The sequence below is a fragment of the Capricornis sumatraensis genome, chromosome 21, assembly GCF_032405125.1.
Source record: "Capricornis sumatraensis isolate serow.1 chromosome 21, serow.2, whole genome shotgun sequence".
Lineage (NCBI taxonomy): Eukaryota > Metazoa > Chordata > Mammalia > Artiodactyla > Bovidae > Capricornis > Capricornis sumatraensis.
Window position 1 is genome coordinate 49,475,212 of NC_091089.1, and position 18,874 is coordinate 49,494,085.

The window sequence follows — 18,874 nt, forward strand, 5'->3', positions numbered from 1 at the left end:
CATATGCAGAGTACATCATGAGAAACGCTGGACTGGAAGAAACACAAGCTGGAATCAAGATTGCCGGGAGAAACATCAATCACCTCAGATATGCAGATGACACCACCCTTATGGCAGAAAGTGAAGAGGAACTAAAAAGCCTCTTGATGAAAGTGAAAGAGGAGAGTGAAAAAGTTGGCTTAAAGCTCAACATTCAGAAAACTAAGATCATGGCATCTGGTCCCATCACTTCACAGGAAATAGATGGGGAAACTGGAAACAGTGTCAGACTTTATTTTTGGGGGCTCCAAAATCACTGCAGATGGTGACTGCAGCCATGAAATTAAAAGATGCTTACTCCTCGGAAGAAAAGTTATGACCAACCTAGATAGCATATTCAAAAGCAGAGACATTACTTTGCCAACTAAAGTCTGTCTAGTCAAGGCTATGGTTTTTCCAGTAGTCGTGTATGGATGTGAGAGTTGGACTGTGAAGAAGGCTGAGCACTGAAGAATGGATGTGTTTGAACTGTGGTGTTGGAGAAGACTCTTGAGAGTCCCTTGGGCTGCAAGGAGATCCAACCAGTCCATTCTGAAGGAGATCAGCCCTGGGATTTCTTTGGAAGGAATGATGCTAAAGCTGAAACTCCAGTACTCTGGCCACCTCATGCGAAGAGTTGACTCATTGGAAAAGACTCTGATGCTGGGAGGGATTGGGGGCAGGAGGAGAAGGGGACAACAGAGGATGAGATGGCTGGATGGTGTCACTGACTTGATGGACGTGAATCTGAGTGAACTCCGGGAGTTGGTGATGGACAGGGAGGCCTGGCATGCTGCGATTCATGGGGTCACAAGGAGTTGGACATGACTGAGTGATTGAACTGAACTGAACTGATCTGATTCATCACTTTTCAAATATCCAGGCTGGTAGAGTAAGCTGATAACAGCAGATTATATCCTTAAAAAGAATTGTTCCTCTGATCTCATTACTTCCCAAAACATTCAAATTCTGGGATTTTTAAAATGTGTTTATGAAATAGTTGTCTCGGCACTGCACTCAGCGGTCCCATAGATGCGTCTCTTGCTTTGATAATGTTTGGATGGAATAGACCCAGGGACCCGCCCCCCCTCACCCTTACACCAGCCTCCCACCGCCCTCCAATCTTTTCTCAGTCACAACCCTCAGAATCAGCCGCTCAACTCTCCCCGATCACCAAGACCAGCGAACATCATTTTTCAAGCGTAGCTTCTTATTAGTGATCAACCATAAGCTCCCAGAATCATCAGAATTATTCCACTGAGGTGGAGGCCACCGTCATCTGCCTGGTCAACACACGTCTGCTGGCCTCCTGGGCTTCTATACTGACCACAACAATGTGGCTCTGGAGGACATGGGCCACTTCTGTGAACTGGCTGAGAAGAAGCAAGAGAGGGCCCAGCCTCTCTTGAAAATGCAAAACCAGCATTGCAGCTGCACCCTTTTCCAGGACATGCAGAAGCCATCTCAAGGTGAGTCAGGAAAACCCAGGGTGTTATGGAAGCCACCCTTCTCAAGGAGAAGAACCTGACCCAGCCCTTCTGGATCTGCATGGCCTGGGGTCTGCCCTCACAGACCCCTACCTCTGTGAGTTCCTGGAGAGACACTTCCTTGAAGATGGGAGAACACCTGACCAACCTCTGCAGGCTGGCTGGTCCCCAGGCTGGGCTGGGCGAATATCTCTTCAAAAGGCTCACCCTCAAGCATGACTAGGAGCCTCTGGAGCCCAGAGGCCTTTGAGGAACCCCGCTAATGTCAGGGCTTCTGCCTGAAGCCCTTCTCTGCACACCTTGTTGTTGTTGAGTTGCTAAATCGTGTCTAACTCTTTGTGACTTCATGAAATGCAGCCTACCAGGCTTCCCTGTCCTTCACTCTCTCCTGGAGTTTGCTCAAGTTCATGTCCATTGAGTCAGCGATGCCATCCAGCCATCTCATCCTCTGTCACCCCCTTCTTCTCATGCCCTCAATTCTTCCCCAGCATCGGGGGCTTTTTCCAGTAAGTCAGCTCTTTGCATCAGGTGGCCAAAGTATTGGAGCTTCAAGTTCAGCATCAGTCCTTCCAATGAATATTCAGGACTGATTTCCTTTAGGATTGACTGGTTTGGTCTCCTTGCTGTCCAAGGGACTCTTAAGAATCTTCTCCAGCACCACAATTCGAAAGCATTAATTCTTTGACATTCAGCCTTCTTTATGGTCCAGCTCTCATATTTGTAAATGACTACCGGAAAAACCATAGCTTTGACTATATCGACTTTTGTTGGCAAAGTGATGTGTCTATGTTTTAGTATGCTGTCTAGGTTTGTCATAGCTTTTCTTCCAAGGAGCAAGCATTTTCTAATTTCATGGCTGCAGTCACTGTCTGCAGTGATTTTGGAGTCCAAGAAAATAAAATCTGTCACTGTTTCTACTTTTTCCACTTCTATTTGCCATGAAGTAATGGGACCAGATGCCATGATCTTAGTTTTATGAATATTGAGTTTCAAGCCAGGTTTTTCACTCCTCTTTAACCCTTATCAAGAGGCTGTTTGGTTTCTCTTCACTTTCTGCTATTAGAGTAGTATCATCTGCATGTCTGAGATTGATATTTCTTCTGGCAATCTTGATTCCAGCTTGTGACTCATCCAGCTCAGCATTTTGTATGATGTACTTTGCATAGAGAACTTCCCAGGTGACTCAGTGAGTAAAAAATCTGCCTGCAATGCAGCAGATGCAGGGGACACAGGTTCAATTCCAGGATCAGGAAGATCTTCTGGAGGAGGGCATGGCAATCCACTCCAGTATTTTTGCTTGGAGAATCTTGTGACAGAGGAGCTTGGCAGGCTACAGTCCATAGGGTTGCAAAGAGTCAGACATGACTGAAGCATCTGAGCACGCACACTCTCCAAAGAAGTTAAATAAGCAGAGTGACAATATGCAGCCTTGACATACTTCTTTCCCAGTTTTGAACTAGTCGGTTGTTCCATGTCCGGTTCTAACTGTTGCTTCTTTTTTTTTTAAACTGGTGCTTCTTGACCTGCATACAGATTTCTCAGGAGACAGTAAGGTGGTCTGGTATTCCCATCTCTTTAAGAATTTTCCACTGCTTGTTGTGACCCACACAGTCAAAGGCTTTGACATAGTCAATGAAGCAGAAGTAGATGTTTTTCTGGAATTCCTTTGCTTTTTCTATGATCCAATGGATGTTGGCAATTTGATCTCTGGTTCCTCTGCCTTTTCTAAATTTAATTTGTACATCTGGAAGTTCTTGGTTCACATACTATTGAAGCCTAGCTGAAAGATTTTGAGGATTATCTTGCTAGCATGTGAAATGAGCAAAATTGTGTGGTAGTTTGAGCATTCTTTGGCATTGCCCTTCTTTGGGTTTGGAATGGAAACTGACTTTTTCCAGTCCTAATGGCCACTGCTAAGTTTTTCAAATTTGCTGAAATACTGAAGTCAGCACTTTAACAGTATCATATTTTAGGATTTGAAATAGCTCAGCTGGAGTTATGAAATTCCATCATCTCCACTACCTTTGTTTCCAGTAATACTTCCTAAGTCCCACTTGGCTTCTCACTCCAGGATGTTTGGCTCTAGGTGAGTGACCACACCATCATGGTTATCTGGGTCATTAAGACCATTTTTTGTATAGTTCTTCTGTGTATTCTTAGCACCTCTTCTTAATCTCTTCTGCTTCTGTTAGGTCCTTATTATTTCTGTTTTTTATTGTGCCCATCTTTGCATGAAATATTCCCATGATATGATATCTCCAATTTTCTTGAAAAGATCTTTAATTTTTCCATTCTATCATTCTCCTCTGTTTCTTTGCATTGTTCATTTAAGAAGGCTTTCTTATATTTTAACCAACCTGGAGCCCTTGCCCAAGCCTTGGACCAAATGGAAACAAAGATTTTGCAGCCAAAAAATTAAAGTTGTCTCAGTAAAAGAAAAATCTATCTCCAAATAAAAAACTGGGTAAAATGCGTAAAGTAGTCTATAAGCAGCTGGAAAAATAATGTCTGGTTATTGCTTATCTAAAATTAGAGCTTCCTGTTTGGTGCTGTTTATGTCTATATGACGTTTTCATGCATTCACGTTAGATACCTTATTGGACAATATTGTTGAGGATGAAACTGTTTTTCCAGGCTTAGACACAGATGTCTCCTTATCATTTGCTTCTTCAAGTTTTGCTTTGCTTTTTTTCTCTTCAGACTGTTAGATGGCAAGCTTTGGCATCTTGGATCATCTTTCTACAGACTTTCTTTGTAACTGGTAATAGGGAGTTAATATTTTTATTCCTTTGACAAGAGTCAAAGAATGGTTGCCTTCAATAAAGATTCTTTAGGCAAGAGACAACAGTGGTTAAGGTTATGTCTAGGGTAATATGTTTAGCCCCTAATTGGATGCGGGAAACAGCATAGATGCAGAATTCAAACTTATCTTTTAGAGTAGCAAGATATCTTAACTTATCTTTTAAAGTTAAAATGACCCAGGATGGACCCAGTCCTTGGACTCGTTAGAGACTGCATGAATGAACTCGAATTTTTGCCCTTCCGTGCATCAGTGCCTTTGCCTTCCCATTCTGCTGGTCCTTGACTTTGAGTTCAGCTATGTCTTGCTTTGGCCAATAGAATCCGATGGAGGTAATGCTGATCCAGCTCTGCCCCTAGACCTCACAAGGCCTTATATATTTCTCCTTTCCTTCTTGCACTTCTGACACTGCCATGAAAAAATAGTGCCTGAGTTAGTCCACTAGTTCTGTGAGAAGAACCCCTTGGAGCAGAGCCAAATCACTCAAGTCAAGGCCAGCCTAGAGCAGCAAACCCTCATCCAACTAGAGATCCATGAGAATAAGCGATAATCATTTTTAAGTTACTAAATGCTGGGGTTGTTCATTCCACAGTATTTTTGAAGGAAGAGATCTCTATCTACTCCCCTGGTGATCTAACTTATTCTAATAGCTTGAAAACATTTATACACTCTGCAGATCCTCAAATTTGTATCTCCTACCTAGAACTCACCCGTGAATTCTCAGTCATTATTTCCAGCTGACCACCACTTAGATGTCTTATACATATCTCAAATTTACCCCAAAGTGAACTTCTGATTTCCCTCTGAAACCTATTTCTCTGCACCGCATTTCAGCTAATGGCAACTCCATTCTTCTAGCTTTTTCTCTCACACTCTGTAACAGTCCATTGGCACATTCTTTTGACTTGAACATCAACATACAGTATATTCAAATCTGACTACTTAGACCTTCTCTACCACTAAAACTCTGATCCAACTCACCATCATTTCTTGGATAGAGTAGTGCCATAGCTCTTAACTGGTATCTGTGTTTTTATCTTTGCTTCTCTACAGTTTATTCTTCCCAGGGTTGTCCAAGTACTTCTTCTAAAACCAATCAAGAAAACCAATTTATTTGTTGAGAAAATGGGGTCATCTGTCCTGTGGAACTTTCCACATTCTGGGTTTTGCTGATTGTCCTGGATGACTTAAATGCTATGAACAGTACCCGAATCACCAGTAAAAAATAAAAACACTTACTGATTGAAGAAAATAGTTAACATTTAAACCTTTTATTAACTCAATAAAAAATATCAGGTGTGTGATGAAGAAAATATCATGAGTCAGATGTTATAATTCAATAAATGTGTTAGCTGCCCTTTTTCTATGCCTATTTTTAAATTTCAGCATATCTATTTCTGCATTCATTAAAAAAGAGCTCATTAAGACAAGGATTAGATATGTTATTTATTAAATATTTAGAGTCACCGTAAAGAATAAAAGTGGATTATTGGTTTGTAACATTTTTATCCTAATGTATTTTAATAGACATATCTATTTTATTGTTTATGTCTGAGATATGAATCAATGATGATTGAGGTATGTTTGCTTTTAATCCTGCTGTTTACAATGGCTACCTTGAATTTAAATGGGTTTATGGCAGCAGAATTCACCCAAATGGATTCTATTTGAGGTAAGCATTGGACTAAAATAGGAAAACCCCACAAGGTGAGCCTCATTCATGTTTATGGATTCAAACAAGCTATTCCTGGTATGAGACTCAAATGAAACCATTTGCAAGGTGAAGGCTTGTACATTATGAAGCATTTCTGGAAATAGGGCTCTTGGAAATGGAAAGTTTCTTTAAAAAATGAAGACAAGTCACTGTATCTATTTTTAAAGGAAATTAATCCTGAATAGCTATGTACAGTTAAAAAACTTGAAGTAAGTAATAGCAGAATAAAAAGACTAGAGAAACTAGTTACTCAAATGCGTATCTTTCCTTCCCTTACTTATTCATTTGTTCATTCTTTTTCTCAAGGAGGATTTGTTGAATTTCTAAAAGGTGCTTTACATTGTACAAGGGGTTGGGTAAGATGCAGTAGGCTAATCACAAATAGTAATCAGACATCCTGCTCTGATGAAAATTATCAACTAGTAAGAAAAGTGAGCCATAGAATGCAAGGAATTTACAAAGCATTAAATGCTTACTGCTTAAAATGAAGAAAGTGAGAATAAAAGATAGTTTTGAACAATGTTTTCCAAACTTAGCAGATCATAGAATCACCTGGGAGCTTTTAAATATATGTGCTTTTCTACTAGCTCAAGATGGCATATCATGTACATGTATTTCTTCTGCCTATTTCCTGCTGCTGCTGCTGCTAAGTTGCTTCAGTTGTGTCCGACTCTGTGCGACCCCATAGACGGCAGCCCACCAGGCTCCCCCATCCCTGGGATTCTCCAGGCAAGAATACTGGAGTGGGTTGCCATTTCCTTCTCCTTCTGCCTCTTTCCTAAACTCCATTAAATTATAAAGGAATAAAAGGGTGAGATACATTTCTAACACTAAAGATATAGAAGAACATAAGAAATTCAAACAATCTCTGGAAGATGAAACAATAGTAGAAAGCATATCAATGAATGACATTCAGTAGATAAAGCTGTAGCCAAGAATGAACCATGAAAGGGTTGCATGGAAGTAGAAGTCATTGTCTTGAAGAATTTCATGAGCACTCCTGATTCAGAGGTGTACCAGAGATCCAGAAGGACAATTGGAGCTGAAAACATGTGAGTTGACTGATGACATACTTACGAAATAGTCAGCTTTCCCAGCCCTGACTCCCAAACTACTTGGACAATATAGTGAACAGTCTGCATTTGCCCCTGGGCAAGACTGAAAGTACTTTCCTCTTAGGAAATTAAACTATCTGAGAAGAGCCAAGTCTTCTAATGGGCACAGTGCTGCACTAAGACAGGGCCATTCTTATTTTGAAATTGGGGAGGCTCTTAGCTTGACAACTTATTTCCTACTAGCGATGGTACCCCACTCCGGTACTCTTGCCTGGAGAATCCCATGGACAGAGAAGCCTGGTAGGCTGCAGTCCATGGGGTTGCTGAGAGCTGGATACAACTGAGCGACTTCACTTTCACTTTTATGCATTGGAGAAGGAAATGGCAACCCACTCCAGTGTTCTTGCCTGGAGAATCCCAGGGACAGGAGAGCCTGGTGGGCTGCCGTCTATGGGGTCGCACTGAGTCGGACATGACTGAAGCGACTTAGCAGCAGCAGCAGCAGCAGCTGGGTCTAAGCTGCTGATTACATACTTTTCAACATACATAGAGCTTTCAGTTAGATATTTCTCCCCACATCATTATACAAATAGTCATTCAAGTTCATTATTATTAAATATAAACAGGCAAGCAGGACACATGATGAAAATCAGCAACATGGAAAGATAAAGATGCAAACCGACTGCAGGAGAAAAGAGAGCTAATTCAGGGGGGTAAAGGCCGATTAGTGGTAATGAAAGCGACTTAAAATTTAAACAGAGTTCCCTGCCTCCCCCTCCTCGTACACAGAAATTTCTATACAAGAGGAATTATCAGAGAAAAAGAAACAATTCTTCAAGTTAAAACATAATAGTCCTCCAAAAGGAGAAGATAAAGTTGAAAGAATATTCAAGAATATAGAAAAAAAACATAGAGACAGAAAATATGAGAGAAAGAAAGAAAACATAGGAAGAGTGAGTTTCATAAGGACAGAAATGCAGGACAGGAAGTAATAAGAAAAATTAAAATTTTCAGAGGTGAAAAGTACATGAGTGTTCAAAGGGAGAAGACGTATGTGATACTTCGTAGTTTAACTGCTTAAGTCAAACCTGGACCAACCATCATGAAATTTCAAAGCTTATTAAATCATAAAATTTAAATCCTATTAAAAGAAGGTTCTAAAACATTCAAGAGAGGGAGAATGTTATCTATAAAGAAATATGAAGCTGATTGGGACTAAATGTAGAAGACAATCGTATGCTTCTTTCAAGGTATTGAAAGAACATAATTTAGAGCCTAAAATTCTATAGTCAATCAAATTGTCTATAAATGGTGAGGGAAAAATAAAGATTTTAAACGCAAAGGCAAAACTAATATTTCCTAAACAAAAATATTTAAACAAAAAACTTTTAAATGTACAAAAGACTCAAAGCTTTTGCCTAGTCATTTGACAAAAATTTATTGAGTGTCTATTTTGGCATTATTTTAGGCACTAGACACACAATGATACACATGACCTTTTGAGACCTTTTCCTCAAGAAACTGATATATAGACAAGTTTCTAGAATTCTTTTGGAGAAAGTTATTTGAGGATGTACTCTGGCAATAGATTGGTGAAAAACAAAAAGCTGTAAGAACTGATCAAATTAAACCAAGCAGTCAACAGAAAAAAACCTAAGATGAAAGATATATGTGTATGTGTCTAAGTACATGTGCACTCAAGTCAAGTGCAACTCTGCAGCTCCGTGTACTGCAGCCCGCCAGGCTCTTCTGTGCATGGAGTTTTCCGGGCAAGAATACTGGAGTGGGTTGTTGCCATTTTCTTCTCCAGTATGCCCTAGTCCTAAAAAGCATTGATAAATTCTAAAAATAAACTCCATACAATAGATAAAATGAGAATCAACTGGAAGATAGAATTGATTGGTGTGGTGTAGATCATTAGCATTCAGCAACACCCAGTTTTATCCTTCCTATGGCAACCCACTCCAGTATTCTTGACTAGGAGATCCCATGGACAGAGTCTGAGCCTGGTGGGCTGCAATCCATGAGGCTGCAAAGAGTCAGACACAATTTAGCAACTGAGTACAGGTATACAACATGTCTACGTGTCTCAATGTTCCCTACGGGTAGGGAAGACCGTGTAATTGACTTCTAGCCAATGGAACTGAATTTCATTTTCAGGTCAAGGCAGTTAATAAATAGTGGACTTTCTGTTTAATATTTATTCCCCTTTGGTCTCTGGATGGATGGAATGAAACCAGTGGAGAGCTCCAAAGATCTCAGGGTTGTTAGAGTTACAGCAACTTTCTCTTGATCCACTGCAGACTGTGATATGATCAAGAAGCAAACTTTTATAATATTAACCCACCAATTGAGTGAGATTTCAGTTTTATTTGTTAGTGCAGCATTTCTTAATTTAGCCTAACTAAAAATATAGTGAAGAGAAGAGGAGGAAAAGGAAGAAGAGAAGTAAGAGGAGGAAGAGGAGGAGGGAGAGAAAGGAAGAAAGAAGGAAAGAAAGAAAGAAAAGGCACGCTTTTGTTTCAGTGAGAAATATAGTCAGTCAGTCAGTTCAGGCGCTCAGTTGTGTCCAACTCTTTGTGACCCCAGGCACTGCAGCATACCAAGAAATATAATCAGGACTCAGCAAAACAAAATGCAGACCAACAAACTCATAACGTCAAGTTGAATCCGGCCATCTGTGGGGACAGTAGCTGAATTCCCAGGAAGAAATAAATCTACAATGAATTAAAAAGGAGTTGGCAGTGACAGGAAGGAGAAGGCAGGCAGAGGCTTGAGGAAAAGGCAGAGTTCAAGAGCTGTGGTGTGTGCTCAGTCGCTTGAGTCGTATCTGACTCTTTGCAACCGTGTGGACTGTAGCCCACCAGGTTCCTCTGTCTATGGGATTCTCCAGGCAAGAATACTGGAGCGGGTTGCCATGCCATCCTCCTGGGAAGCTTCCTGACCTAGGGATCGAAATGGCAACTCCTGTGTCTAAGGCATTGAAGGCAGATTCTTACCCACTGAGCCACCCGAGAAGCCCTCAAGAACTGGGGTAGGTTCATTTATTCTTAAGTCCACGGCACTGAACAGACTACCTCCAGAGTCATTTGTTGGCATCGGTGGAGGTAACCTACTTTAGATCTGGACAAAACTACATAACAGATGGAAGTTTACAAGTCAAGAAGCATTTGTCTGTATAATATAAGCAAAGGACAGATAGAGACTGTGAAGAGAAAAAGTGGGGAGAGAGAAAGGAGTGGTAATAACAAATGGAGTATGGCTCAGAGAGACGAGAGCTAGGTTGGCCACTTTTCTGTATGCTGAGTCTTCCACAAGTTTTGATAGTTCTCTGCAAACCTGTATACAAGTTTAGATAATTTAAGACATCCAATTCTTTTAGGAAACACTTATGGAGCAGCTGTGTTTCTCCAGCCAAGAGGAATGCATTGTAGGACCAGGACAATTTGTTCCTGCCCCTTTAGGGCAGGAGTTTATAGTCTCACTGGGCACACATAAGATAAAGAGAGTAATAAGAAACCCAAAGCAGTACATAAGAAAGGCCAAGTGACTGGTGCAGAAAACTAACTACCCTTAAAGCTTTTAGAGGAAGGAGAAAATCTGAAGATTTAGAACCAGAGCTGGGGTGGTCTTAAGCTGCTGAATCTTATGGATTATACAGAGTTTAGGCAAGAAGAAAGGAAAGAAGAAGGGTTTTTCAAGTGGAGAAATGGTGTCAGCAAAGGCAAGAAGGTTGAAATTGGGGACCAGGGTAGGAAAAGAGTCCGGCTACAAGACAGCAAATTTAGGTTGAGTCCAAATGACAGTCATACCTCAGAGATATTGTGGGTTTGATTCCAGATCATGGCAATAAACACAAAAATTTTTTGGTTTCCTAGTGCATATAACAGAGAAGGCAATGGCACCCCACTCCAGTACTCTTGCCTGGCAAATCCCATGGATGGAGGAGTCTGGTGGGCTGCCGTCCATGGGGTCGCTAGGAGTCAGACATGACTGAGTGACTTCACTTTCACTTTTCACTTTCATGCACTGGAGAAGGAAATGGCAACCCATTCCAGTGTTCTTGCCTGGAGAATCCCAGGGACGGCGGAGCCTGGTTGGCTGCCGTCTGTGCTGTCTCACAGAGTCGGACACGACTGAAGTGACTTAGCAGCAGCAGCAGCAGTGCGTATAAAAGTTATGCTTATACCATACATGTGGTCTATTAAGTATGGAATAGGATTATGTCTAAAAAATACGTATTTGTTTTTGTTTAGTCACTAAGTCGTGTCCAACTCTTTTGTGACATTATGGACTGTACACTGCCAGGCTTCTCTGTCCATGGGATATGCCCTTTGTTGAAAAATGCTCTATTGCTTAAAAATGCCAACCATCATTTGAATCTTCAGCAAATCAGAATCTTTTTTCTGGTAGAAGGTTTTGCATTAGTGTTAATGATTCTTGACTGTTCAGGGTGGTGGCTGCTGAAGGTTGGGAAGGCTACAGCAATTTCTCAAAATAAGACAGCAATGAAGTTTGCCATACAAATTCTCTTCCTTTCCTGAATGATTTCTCTGTAGCATGCATTTCACCCATAGTATAAGTTTCTTCGAAATTGGAATCAATCCTTCAGAACCTATTGCTGGTTTATTGACCAGGCTTATGTCACATTCTAAATCTTTCTTGTCATTTCAACAATCTTATACAGCATCTTCATCAGAAGTAGTTTTCATCTCAAGGAACCACTTTCTTTCCTCATCCATAGAAGCAGCTTCTCACCCGTGAAAGCCTTATCATGAGATGCCAACCATTCAGTGATGTCTTCAGGCTCTACTTCTAACTCTAGTTCTCCTGCTATTTCTACCACACCTGCAGTTACCTCGTCCATTAAAATCTTGAACCCCTAAAAGTCATTCGTAAGGGTTGGAGTCAATTTATTCTAAACTCTTGTGAATGTTGGTATTTTGACTTCTTTCCTGAAAATACAAATGTGCTTAATGACATTTAGAATGGTGAGTCCTTTCCAGAGTTTTTCAGTTTACTTCACCCAGATCCGTTGGAGGAACCATGATCCATGGCATCTATAGCCTTATGAAATATAATAATAAGATTTGAAAGTGGAAATGACTTCTTGATCTGTAGGCTCCAGAATGGATGTTGTATTAGCAGGCATAAAAACAATGTTAATCTTATACATCTCCATCAGAGCTCTTGGATGATCAGGTGATTGACAATGACCAGTAATATTTTGAATTTTTTTTTTCTGAGCAGTAAATCTCAACAGTGATACAGTTCAAATAGTCAGTAAAGCATGCTGTGGAGCTATATGCTGTCATCCAGGCTTTATTGTTCCATTTATAGAGCACAGGTAGAGTAGATTTAACATAATTCTTAAGAGCCCTAGGATTTTCAGAACAGTAAATAAGCGTTGGTTTCAACAGGGCTTCCCAGGTGGCACTAGTGGTAAAGAACCTGCCTGCCAATACAGGATATTTAAGAGACGTGGTTTCAATCCCTGGGTCAGGAAGATCCCCTGGAGGAGGGCATGGCAGTCCGCTTCAGTATTCTTGCCTGGAGAATCCCATGGACAGAGGAGTCTGGTGGGCAACAGTCCACAGGGGTGCAAAGAGTTAGACAAGACTGAAGCTACTTAGCACGCACACATCCCTTGACTTCAAGTCATCAGCTTCAGTAGCCCCTTACCAGAGATTCAGCCTATCCTTTGAAGCTCTGAAGCCAGGGATTGACTTCTCTCTAGCTTTGAAAGTCCTAGATGGCATCTTATTCCAATAGAAGACTGTTTCATCTACACTGAATATCTGTTGTTCAGTGGAGCCTTTTGCATTAGTTATCATAGGTAGACTTTTTAGATAATTTGCTTCAGCTTTTACATCAGGACTTGCTGTTTCACATTACACTTTGATGTTATAAAGATAATTTCTTTCCTTAAACTTCAAACCAACCTTTGCTATCTTCAAACTTTTCTTCTGAAGCTTCTTCTTCTCCTCTTTCAGGCTTCATAGAATTGAAGAGAGTTAGGAGCTTAAATGGCAACCCACTCCAGTATTCTTGCCTGGAGAATCCCAGGGACGGGGGAGCCTGGTGGGCTGCCGTCTATGGGGTTGCACAGAGTCGGACACGACTGAAGTGACTTAGCAGCAGCAGCAGCAGGAGCTTGCTGTAGATCAGGTTTTGGCTTAAGGGAACCTTGTGGCTGGCTTGATCTTCTATTCAGACCGCTAAAACTTTCTCCATATCAGCAATAAGTCTGTTTTGGTTTCTTATAAGTCACGTGTTCACTGGAGTGGCAATTTGAACTTCCTTCAAGAACTTTTCCTTTGTATTTACAGTGTAGCTAACTGTCTGGCACAAGAGACCTGACTTCCAACCTGTCTCCACTTTCGCATGCCTTCCTCAATAAACTTCATCACTGGCTTTTGATTTTAAAATGAGAGATGTGCAACTCTTCCTTGTACTTTAGAGGCCATTATAGGCTTATTAATTGGCTTCATTTCAATATTGCTGTGTCTCAGGGAAGGCCCAAGGAGAGGGAGAGAGTTGGGGGAATGACTAGTCAGGAGCAGTCAAAAGATTTGCAACGTTCATCTATAGTTTGCCTTCTTATACAGCATGTTTGTGGCACCTCAAAATGATTAGTTTGTAAGTCTTCAGATATCTGAGACTATGCTATCAAATCATTTTGGTTCTGGAGTAGCTGCAAAGATCTTATTAGCTTAGGCTTATTGAGAGTTAAGAATAAAAATTTCTGTTCCAGAAGATGGAACACCCATCTGTTATTGCCAAGATTTTTCCTTCTGTGTTACTTGATGTTAAAGGAAGGAAACCTCTTAGGAGTTCTGAGAACTAATTAATATTTCCCAAGGGATTTTTCCTATGTCTGTTGTTATTTACATAGCTTATTAAAGAAAAGAGCTCTCTTTCCAAACATTACCTTATTAATCTTTGTTAAATCAACCTCATATACTCAGGAAAGATAGGATTGGGGGAAGGGAAACCAACGTATATCAAGAAGGATGCCTGCAGATGTTAGAAACAATTTGGGGGCTGTGAGGGCTCTGAAACCTGTTACACTATATGGAATATTTTCCCTTTTTATAAGTAATAGGAAAACCACATGGTTTTCTCCTAACATACTTTCCTTGAGTGGGGAACACAGAAAATGTCTTTCCTCTTACATCTTTAGACATAAATGTAGATAAAATGAGGACTATGATAAAGCAACACAGGAACTGGGTTAAGCACTTGTTTGTAGGTTTGACTTGTAGAGGTCTAGTCAAGTAACTTCATGCTATTGGACTTTTCTGCAAATATCTATTGGGTTGGCCAAAAAGTTTGTTCAGGTTTTTCATACACTGTTATGGGAAACTCAAACAAACTTTTTGGCCAACCCAATATGTTTCTGAAAACAGGACTCTTGATTGTGCATCCAGGCTTCACAAGGACCCAGGAGTGCCGCACAACTGAGTTCACAAAGACAGGGATGGAACTTGGGAAGTGATCTAGATACTGATTTTCAAGCCCAAGAATGGGTCTGTAGTTCCCTCTTTTCATGATAGGCTGTTATGTTGTTAAAAGGTAAACTGAGGCACAGTAAAATTTGTTGTTTCAAGAGTTTATTTGATCAGACATTTATTTCAATAGGGCAGTGTCAAAGCTCGGAGAAGGAAATGGCAGCCCACTCCAGTATTCTTGCCTAGAGAAACCTGTGGACAGAGGAGCCTGGTGGGCTACAGTCCTTGGGATTGCACAGAGTTGGACACGACTGAAGAGGCTTAGCAGCAACATCAGCAGCAGTGTCAAAGCTAGCTGGTTAGGAGCACTCCAGACAGGGCCCAAGTTTTTTACAGAGAAGATGCTGAAGCAGAGCAAAGCAATTATTTGATTGGTTATAGTTTAAGCCTTATTTGGAGGAAGCCTAGTTGGCCATTTGTGATTGGCTGTTCTTAAGTTTCACTCTCTTGGACGCAGGTGCATTGACTCTGGCTTAGGTTTGGTTTGCTTACGTAGGCTACTAAGCTATCAGAGCCACACCAGTCTACTTACCTCCTCATTTAATTACTATAAGGTTGATTTTAGGAGCTTCCCTGGTGGCTCAGTGGTAGAGAATCTGTGTGCCAATGCAGGAGACACAGGTTCAATCCCTGATCCAGGAAGATCTCACATGTTTCAGAGCAACTAAGCCCATGTGCCACAACTATTAAGCCTGTGCTCTAGAGCCAGGGAGTCGCAACTACTGAAGCCCGTGCACCCTAGAGCCCGTGCTCCTCAATAAGAGAAATCACTGCAATGAGAAGCCTGTGCACTGCAGCTAGAGAGCAGCCCACCTAGCACCGAAGACCTAGCACAGCCAAAGATAAACAAATAAAGTTATTAAAAGTAAAAGAATTGACTTGGGTTTTTGCTGCCTCTGCTGCTCCTGCCTCTCACAGCCACCTTCTCTCAAGTCTGTTTTTTCTTTGCCTTATTGTTTCTGATTACTGAAAGCCTCTGCTTCCTCTTGGTTGATGCTTATTAATTACTCTTGCTGCTCCATGACTTCTGCTTATTGATTTTTTTTCTCTCTGTAAGTATTTTGGCTTCTGTCCCTTGCTACGAGCCACTCACTCTGTGTGCCTTCAATTTGGATTCTGTGAAGCCAAATACAAGTCCAAGGTCAAGGGCACAGGCAGAAGTTGAGATCTGATTTATTTATGGCTGCCCTGGGTCTTCGTTGCTGCACGTGGTCTTTCTCTAGTTGCAGCAAATGGAAGCTACTCTTCCTGGGGGTGTGCGAGCTTCTCATTGTGGTGGCTTCTTCTGTTGCAGAGCATGGGCTCTAGGCATGCAGGCTCAGTAGCTGTGGGACACGGCATGTGGAATCTTCCCGGACCAGGGCTTGAACCCTTGTCCCCTGCATTGGCAGGTGGATTCTTAACCACTAGACCACCAGGGAAGTCTGAGAAGTTGAGATTTGAATCGGATGAGGGGAAACATCATCCCTTGAGGCTGAAGGGAAAGGATGAGGTAGATACTTCTGTAGGTAAGAACAGGAAGTTGAGAGAGGTCATATCTGATCATTTATGTCTGCTTACTGGAGTACGATCACTGTCTGCTGAGAGTGAGGAAGAGGGTTTGCATCAAGAGCTTATAGAGCAGTGGAGAGCTGGACTAGCTTTAGAGGGCGATGGGAGAGGAACTGGCCAGATACAAGTGAAAACATTGAGAGGTGGAGCTGAGAGCTGAGATTCTGAGAGTAGGCAGGTCAAATCTGCCGTGCCTCTGGGTTGTATGATTTCTTCATGATTGCCCAACCCCTCCACCCTCTGAGTAGAAATGTTGGGGGCAGGTGAGAGGAGCGCTCAGGAGATGAACCACTTGGGCTGAGAGAGAAGAAAGGGTTAGGAAGAGGCTGAGAAGTTGGGAAGTCAGGGACTAGAAGCCTTGAAGGAGCTGATACAAATATAGAAAGAAAGAAGGTGGTTGAGGTTACAAAATAGGACATTTGAATGATGAGAACTGGATTTCAGAAGTGATGCCAACAGTGTTGCACATGCCATCAACTGACTCTGGTCACAGCTTCTCTGCTTTCCACTCTGAATCTGAGCTGGCCTTTAGTCCAAGGTCACCTGGAACCTAGGTCACAATAGGCCTCATGACTTCTACCTTTTCCTTCTTGGAACACTTGCCTTAGGACTGCAGCAGCATGAAAAAGTCCAGGATGAGAGACTTCATGGAATGAAGGGCCCTGACGGCCCAGCTGTCTCAGCCCTTCCTTACCTGTTGTGCCTGTCTGCAGCCACAGGAGTGAGCCCAGGGGAGAGCAGTAGCAGATCTGGTCAGTCAGCCTACAGACTCACAAAACATGACAAATCATTGTTTTAAGCCACTAAGTTTTAGAGTGCTTTATTCTATCAATGGTTAGCTGATACTCTCTAGGGGTGCCATAGTGGGGTGTTACTTCCTCTGCCTAGAACGTTCTTCCTCCATCCTTGCATGCCATTCCTTTGCAGTCACTCTTCATTTGGCCAACTTCTTATTTTTTAAGGCTCAGTTCAGTGTCATCTTGGAGAATGAAATGGCAACCCACTCCAGTATTCTTGCCTGGAGAATCCTGTGGACAGAGGAGCTTGGTGGGCTACAGTCCACAGGTCGCAAAGAGTCGGACACGACTGAGCGACTTCACTTTCACTTTCACTTTCAGTGTCATCTTCTCCTGCCAAAGTGTATCAATAAGGATGCAAGTGAGACGTTAGAAGTGCCTTCTCAGCCTCAAATAGTCTAGGTCAGATGTTCTTTATGGTCTCAAGATATCCTGTGTGTGCCCACCATAGCACTTCTACCACACTGTAGGCCCCTGCGTGTGTGCTCAGCCGTGTCCCACTCTTAGCGACCCCATGGACTGCAGCCCACCAGGCTCCTCCATCCATGGGATTTTCCAGGCAAGAGTACTGGAGTAGGGTGCCATTGCCTTCTCTGGAAACACCTAGGGAGCTTATAGCAATTCTGATACCCAGGCTGCCCTCCAGGCTAATCAAGTTAGTCTCTGGTGGTGAAAACTTTCCAGGTGATTCCAATGTATGGTGAATATTGGGAATCACTGACCTGGGCATACAACTAAAAATAAACATCATGAGGACTACAAATAAATGTAACCCAAATAAGATACGGATCACTGCCATCATCCCAGAAGTTCTCTCTTGTCTTTTCCCAATTAATCCTTATCTCCACTCTCCCGGAGATGACCACTGTTGTGATTTTTACGCTGTATGGATTGGTTGAAACCATTCTAAACTGTCAAATAATTATAGCATTACTATTATGTAGGACTTCTTTCACTCAGCAAAATGCTTTCGAGATTTACCCATGTTATTGCATATACCATTAATTTACTTCTTTCTAATATTTCATCATATGAATATACCACAATTTAAAAATTCATTTTCCTGTTGATGGATATTTCGGCTGTTTTCAGTTCTTGGTGATTATGAATAAAGTTGCTATGAACACTCTTGTACCAGTCTTGTGTATGCATATTTTCATTTCTTTTGGATGAATGAGTGGAAGTGCTGTGTCATAGGGTAGTTTTATAAGAAACTGCTAGAGGGCTTCCCTGGTGATCAGCAGTTAAGAATCCACTGGCCAATGAGAGACGTGTGGGTCTGATCCCTGGTCCTGAAGATCCCACACACTGTAGGGCGACTAAGCTGCAGTACAACAGCTACTGAAGCCTGTCAGCCTAGAGCCTGTGCTCTGAAACAAAAGAAGTCACTGCAATGAGAAACCTTCAGAGGATAACAAAGAATAGCCCCCTCACTGCAACTAGAAAAAGCCCAGCAATGAAGACCCAGCACAGGCAAAGATAAATAAGTAAATGAACACATAAATATTAGGAAAACTGCCAGACGTTTTCCTAAAGAGTTTATATCATTTCATATTCACATCAACAATATATGAGAGTTCTAGCTGCTCCACAACTTTGTTAACATTTGATGTCAGTCTTTTAAAATTTTAGTCATTTTGCTAACTATGTAGTGGTATCTTGTCATTTTAATTTGCATATCTTGATGGTTAATGATGTTGATCACTTCTTCATATGTTTATTCATGATTAGTATATTTCTTTTGTGAAATGTTTGTTCAGTTCCTTTGCTTAACTGAATTTGGTTGCTTTTTATTTTTATTAAGTTGAAGGAATTATTTATATGTCTTAAATCTAAGTTCTTTGTTAGACATATGTTTGCAAATATCTTCTCTGTGACTTGCACGTTCATCATCTTATTGGTGTTATGATGGGCAGAAGTTTTAAATTTTGATGAAGTCCA